The sequence below is a fragment of the Carassius gibelio genome, chromosome A3 (assembly GCF_023724105.1).
Source record: "Carassius gibelio isolate Cgi1373 ecotype wild population from Czech Republic chromosome A3, carGib1.2-hapl.c, whole genome shotgun sequence".
NCBI lineage: Eukaryota > Metazoa > Chordata > Actinopteri > Cypriniformes > Cyprinidae > Carassius > Carassius gibelio.
Genome location: NC_068373.1, coordinates 10816795 through 10824418, shown reverse-complemented (window position 1 = coordinate 10824418; position 7624 = coordinate 10816795).

Below are 7624 nucleotides of genomic sequence, written 5' to 3'. Positions count from 1 at the left end.
ATATGCTGATTTACTGAAAGATTTCTTATTATTATCAGTGTTAAAACTATGTGTACGTCTTAATATTTTTATGGTAATATCTTTAATATTTTTTATCAAACTGTGATACATTTTTTAAGGATTATTTGATGAATAGAAAGTTTAAAAGAACAGCATTTTTTTTTAGAATAAAGTATTAATTTATTTAAAAATTAATTAATTAATTAATTAATTAACTTCTGACTTCAAGTTTTTGAATAGTGTAGCCTACATAATACAACTATCTGTATGAAATTACTTTTTTTAGTGCACTCTCAAGAAAATAACACAAGACCTTTACAGAATAATTACTTCTTGAATAATTTAGGTAATCAATGAAATAGTATGCTTTGGTTTTCATGCCCTGGTTTATGCCTTTACAGACAGTTAATATGGTAATTAACTCCGTGTCAGATTTGTGCGCCGTCTCTGGGACAAAACTTCTCTCATTTGCGTTACAGTGACCGATGACAATATCATCCAGCATAAGAACTGCAGTGAACTCTAGGAACGGGAATTAACTGTCCAGAAAACCCCATTAGACTGGTTTAATTGTATGTATTTATTATTATTTTGTAGAGGGGGGACTGGGAGGGAGTTTGACATGCCGAGTGAAAAAACTGAGCTGTAATGATCATTCTTCTCCACTAGAATGCACTCTTTGCCAGGTTTATCCTGTTCTCTTTCACTGAACAACAAGCATCTTACTGAACGCATACATACAGGGCTCTGCTTTAGCATGTAAACAGTGATATAGCATGTAAACAGTGAGATTATGATCCTTTGTTTTTAAAGATAAGGTGTACAGTTTGGTTACATTGTTAATAAGTTATCTGTTTTTGCCTTCTAGTAAGACAATGTTAATTTGTAACTTCCCACGAGGCAATTAAGTAAATATGGGAGTGGATGAGATTCCAGAAATAGCAGCTATATCATGATAAGATAAATGTTATACTGCTATGTCCTGCAAAACATGCAAGGTCAAGGCCAGTAGTTCAGTTAAGACCCATGTGTCATAAAATGCCCTCTGTGAACTACACAGATAAACATGACTAATGGATTTTATAGTTTATTCAGAATTTGATTTCTTGATGTTTGATTTATAAAAGATTAAAAAAAAGATCTCTGCTAATTATTTACCAAGCTTTAAACGACTGATAGAACCAGTCAAAACCAGAGTTTTCACGTCCTTCTGTTTGTGGAATTTAAAAACAAAATCTAAAATATAAATTTTTCATATATGCTTTGTGTCCTGATCAAAATGATGGGTTAGCTTGTCACCTGAAGGTCCCCTGGGATAGAAGGCACATCAGAGCTTCCAAGGAGCTAATCAAAAGCCACTTGAATGAGAAGAACAATAACATGTTTATCATCACGTAGACAGGTACCATGTATGCTTTGCATGTATGAATCCACGTTGAACTAGAGCGACACCCCAGTTACATGACTATTTGTTTCCCTCAGACCGCTGAGATGTTTATATTAGTGGATGACCGAGACTACCCGCTTTCCCCGAAAATAGAGCGCCGGGTCGACGCCCACTTTACTGTTCCACTTCAGAGCTGAAGTCGTGCGCGCACGTGGACCTGCCGGGTGACCGCGCGCATCCGCAACAGGGCCGTCGGTGACGACACACCCCTGTCACGCTCCGGGGCGTGCAGCGCTCTCCTAGGTACGGGACGACTCACATGGCACACACGGGGACCCTGCGACTGAAGCGAGTAGAGAAACAGGGAAGAACGTCTCTCTGTGCCGCATTTAAGAGGTTTCGAATGTCGTTTATCATATTGGCTTGAGGACTGAAAGATCCAGCGCGAGCGTTCTATAGAGCTATAGAGGCACGCGCATGAGAAGCGAGTGAACTGTCGCTGTTTGAGTTAAGAGAAACGACTGTATTGAAATATGCTTTAATAAAAATAAAAAATAAAAACAGGAAATGGAGGCACTACATAAATTTGACACGAATCGCACAGAAATGAGCCTTGTAAGAAAGGGTTAACTCGACCACCAGGTATCTCGGAATGAAGAGATGATTTAAAAAACATGTGATTAAAGCAGCAGGGAGAAAGAGAGAGCCCTCGCTGGAGTCACGCGGACAGTAGGTTAGGAGGCGGCTCGAGTGACCTAGATTCATAATGCTGCAGTTTAGTCTTCGCATTTTAAAACGTTATTTTAATGATGACAGAGCCTTGTTATAGTTTCAGCTGACTGTTTTAAGAACTTCGTCTACGGTAAAGTTGCAGGGTGCGATCTGTTGAGATTCATCTTGCACAGAACTAATTATTTTTAAAATATTAACAAATAGCGTCTATGGGGATTTTGTTCATTTTAGACCGATGGGAGTAGCGTGCTAGTGGTCCACTGTTGCTATGTAACTCCTTGTATTATTATTTTTTGATAATATATAAGGATTAATCAGCTTTGTTAAGAATTCATTGTTTTAAATAGCTCTCAGTCCGTCCGCTGTGTGGCTGATTTGAAATGCTTTATTTGTATGTCATCATTAAAAGAGCAAGTGCTATAATGTCAGAGTCCTGTAAATGTCCAAAGACTATTGCTTTTCTCATCTTGAATATTTTATCAGCACGTTTAGATGTTCTTGGCTGTCCTGGCGCCTTTGTTGTTCTCAGCGAGAGGAAAACCGCAGTGATGAGAGGCTGATGAGTGCTGGCCATGCAGAGACTTCCTCACGTTGTCGAGCACGGGCGCTGTTGCGCCAGACAGCACAAAGAGGACAAAATAACACAGGGATACAACTAGGTTAAGGCTAGATGGCATACAGAAAAAACTACTGCATGCGTACTTTTTCTCACACTGTACAACAATAATGACTATTTTTGCATTTTTGTAAGGAGTAGGTTTAGGGTTGAGGTGTAGACTTTAATAAAACAATCTAATAGGCAATATTCAATTTATCGTTTTGCTTTTATCACAAGCATAAAACTACAGCAGAATGGTTGAGTTTTAAAAATATGTCAGTTACTAAAAATATGCACGGCTGACAAGGTGTGGTGATTTCTGGAGAGCCAGGATTATAAGGCTATTTAAAGAACTTGTAAGGTTTAATGTGTCATCTAAATTTTAAAGCAAACACCACGGTAATGACACAATTAAGCATAATGAGATTAACAGTTTTCTACATCATAGCTGCCACAGGGTTTGGACACTGAATGTTATTTTATTAGGCCTACCTTGGAGAAGCCCATAAAACATCAACCTCACAAAAATATATATACACGCACCATACAGATACACAACTAAGGTTCCAACTATGACATTAAAGAACCTTTATTTTTAAGAGCACAACGTAGAATATTTTTTAAGGGCAGTAACATTGTAAATGTGATCTACATATTTAAGCTCAAATTTATAATACTCATGATATCTCTGATGGACTTAATGTATTTTAAAACATAAATGTAAAAAACGATTTTAATACATAGTAAAAGACTAAAAATGCCACAGTAAAGAAATTTAAAGTTATTTACATTTAATGTAATTTTACAGTAAATTTCTGTTAAAAGTTACTGTATTTGGAACAAGTTATGTATTAATAACAGTGAAAAACCCATAAAAATTGACATTCAGTTCCCTGCATGACACTTCACTGTCAGGGATCTAGAAAGGAGGACCCAATTGCAGTGTGAGATAACAAGGGTTAATTAACAAAACAGACTGATACAGGAGGGTAGTGAAGTGCACAAGTGATACCACAACAGGCACACAAACAGCTAGGGAAGGCCACTAGGACAGCTTCAGAAAACAACTGGCAGAATACTTTGGCAACAGAGGGGGCGGCAAGACCAGGCTGATGACGAAGACCACACAAGGCACCATAGAGCAGAGCTCAGACACTTGTTGACCACCGACTCTGAAGCAGACCAAGTGCCAGGCAGGAAGAATATGGAATTACATTTGGTTCAATATAAATAAACGAAATTTTATAAAACTGAATGTAACTTTTTCAGAAACTATCAAAAATACGCCATTACAAAGGAAGAAAAACACTTCACTGTTTCATAAAGTTTTGTTCATTTATATTGAACCAAATGTAATTCTATACAAGAACCAGGGCAGGACACACGGGAACAAGTCAGGAACTCTAACACAAGACTAGACAGGACAAAGCTTCACAGAAACACAAATTAAACCGAAGACAAGGGAAAAAATAAACCAATTAACTAATAAAGAGTAAATTCAAAAGTAAGGAATTACCAAATTTAACCAAGAGAATATCAAACATAACCAAGAATCAGGAATAGAAAAACTAAAGTATTACAAATAAAAGTAAAAAACAAGAACAAACAAGATACTAAACAAGGAGCAAGACAGGACATGGAACTACACTTATAAGGGCACAAGACCAACCAGGCAGGCAGGGAGACAGGGACACATATTCAGCCATAGACAGCGACTAAGATAGTGACAGAGGGGGTGAAATGACCACGTACCAGCAAACACAAAAGGGAAAGGGGCACTGTAAGGCCCCGTCCACACAGAGAAGGAGCTTACCCCAATCCGATCTTTTTTTTCCTCGTCTCAAGAAATATCCGCGTCCACACGAAACCGCAAAATGATGTAGTATACATGCCAGACCAGTATGTGGCGCTGTAATTCTGACACAGAGATACACTAAAAACAGAGAAGAAGACTTGGACTATGCTAATAAACCTTGCGTGTGGTACACAATCGAACATGGAATAATACATTTATTAATCTGTGTTAATGTTAGTTAATAAAAAGACAATCGTTCAGTGTTTGTTCATGTTTTTGTTGCTGTTACGTGATGTAGAGGTGTCTGACTAGGGGGGAGACGTGGGCTGATGACGTCATCGTTTCTGATAATATACTGATTAGCCGTTCAGACGAAAACGCAAAGACGGGGCCTTATCCACTTTGGGACCTGGTTTCAAAAAATAGCGGTTTCACCTTAGAAAACGCCGGATGCGTGTGGACGAAACGCCTATCTGATAAATTTGTGCGTATTCACAGAAACGCTTCTCCGTGTGGACGGGGCCTAAGTGAGACTTAGGTCTCTGTATAGAGCAAAAGTGGGCGTTTATCACCTTGTGGGTGTTGTCAAACTGCTGGGTGTTTCTAAATCATGCAATCTAAATGATCCCCCTTACCCAACCCCACCCCTAAACCTAACGTCACTATGGCGTCAACCAATCAGGTATCATAGTGTAAAAACACCCTGATCTGGTAACTCCCATTACTTTCCTGCAGAGACCATACTTGTTATAAGTAGAGAGGAAAACACATGAGGAACAGGTGAGCACAATTATGCCGCGTTTCCACCAAAATTACCCGGAACATTTGTACCAGGAACTTTTTTTCGCAGGAACTTTTTCCCCCCAGACCTGTTGCTTTCTGCATTTCCACCACGGTGTAAAGTACTGGGAAGATTAGGCAAATATACTGGTGATGTAGGTCTGCACGTGTTTCTCAATACAAAGTACACTGATTTTGGACGTGCATCCTTGGTAGTTCAGACTTTGCTTATTCGACTCAGGAGTGTGATGTCCGCGACGATGCAAATCCGGTAAATCTGAAAACAGCAGCGTACTTGATATCTTCAGTCAGCTCGCTTTGGCTAATTGCAATTTTCCTCTCTGTATAGTTACAATAAAACGAAATAGGATATGAAATACCACTGCCTCTTTTCGTTTTCATTTAAACATAATAACAGCTGCAGAAATGTACTTAGTTCAGGGATATGTGTATATACAGCCATTACAATGAAATGAAATATTATATAGATTTGCCTTTTTTATTTTCATTTTAACATATAAATAAATTGAATACAGACCAAAGATAACCTGTTAGATTTACCCAAAACAAATTATATTTTATGTTTAACCACTAAAGAGACATCAGAGCCAGCAGCACATATGAGAAGGTCTAGCCGAGGTGAGGCTGCTTCTCGGCAGATAGATGATCACTGAGCTTTGCTGATCGAGTGGAGCTCACCGTCTACGAGATCGGCGAAAAAACATTTTTAAATAGGCGCTGTCTATTTAAACAACAGATTTGAGTTTTAAACAACTACATTGTCGCCTGAAATACTTTTTAAATTACATTTCATGACACAATAACAGTAATATTTTGAAAATGTTGATCTGAATAAATGGTGGTTGAAGTCAACCAATGCTGCGTGAACTCAACCAATCAGGATGTTTAGTGCTCCAAGCCCCGCCCCCGAAAGTTCCGGAACTTTGAAAAAGTACCATCTCGCCAGCAGGGACTTTCTGAGCAGGCGCGGATTTATGGGTGGCCCACCCAATTAGATTAATAAAAGCATTTGGTTGTTTGCCTTGTGAATATATAACACATAGCATACCTGTTTTTTTCTGTCATGATTCTTTTTAAAACACAAAATCAGCTCATTGTCTTCTGATTTTTTTTTTCTGCACGGGCCAGCCACACGCTCTCTGTGCGCGCACTGACTTAAAAGTGGCCTAACGCCACTGTTACACTGTGAAACACACATACCGTGTGTGCAGTGCGTGACTGATCCATGACTGTAGGCTACCACAAACACATACTCACATAACCACATATTTCAAATCCAGAAGTTATCAGAAACTTTTATTAAAAAAGTAAAAAAAAAAAAAAAAAAAGGTTTGTCAGCATTGCGATTCTCTTTGTACATATACACTCTTTAATAAACGTTTTAACACAATTTAAACAACGTATTATTCAGTGCTACTTATATAGATTTATATATTAAGTTGCTCAAACAGGTGGTAAAATATTTAACCATGTAGTACTTATATTAAATCGCAAACATTTCAAATTAAAACTTACAATTGACAAAACAGCCGACTATCATGCCTTTTCTTTTGCATTTAAGTTTTAATACAATAAATATTGCATGTCACAAAGAAATTGTTTTTTCACCTCCACCATGAATGAGACGACAGTAGTTCATTATGTCGCCTTGTTGAAGTAAATTTTATTTTTTCTTGCTTTACCACGGTCCTAAAGTAAAAAAAAAAAGATGACTGTGTAAAAGAGTATAATTAAATGCATTTATGGTGAGATTAATACATTTCATTTCATTAAATGCATTTATGGTGAGATTATTATATTTTCATGTCAATCTGTGTTCATTTTGAGGAACCATGCACTGTCAGCCTGTCACTTTAATTCAGCGCGTGCAGCACATCAGAAATAGACTCGGTGCGGAAACGATCTCTGCACTGCACTGCACATGGAATGGATCGCCGGACCGCATCTGCGCGTAGTGTGAAAGCTCTATAATACGGAGCCTGGGAATCAGGTGTATAAGATTAAAAAACCAGAGGCCCCTCCATATATTCACCAGACCCACCTATTAATGACGTTCTGTATCCGCCACTGTTTCTGAGGGGCATTTTTTTACCCGGAACTTTATTTAGTTACTGGTTCTTGCGGTGGAAACACACCGAGTAACAGACCAAAGTCCCTAGTTCCTGGGTAAAGTTCCTGCGGTGGAAACGCGGCATAATAGACAAGAGGGCGTGGCAAAGAGGAAACAAGGAGGAGGGGCTTAGGAAGCACATGGACAAGAAAAACAAACGAGGCTGAAACAAGACATAGACGCATGAACCAAAACACAAGA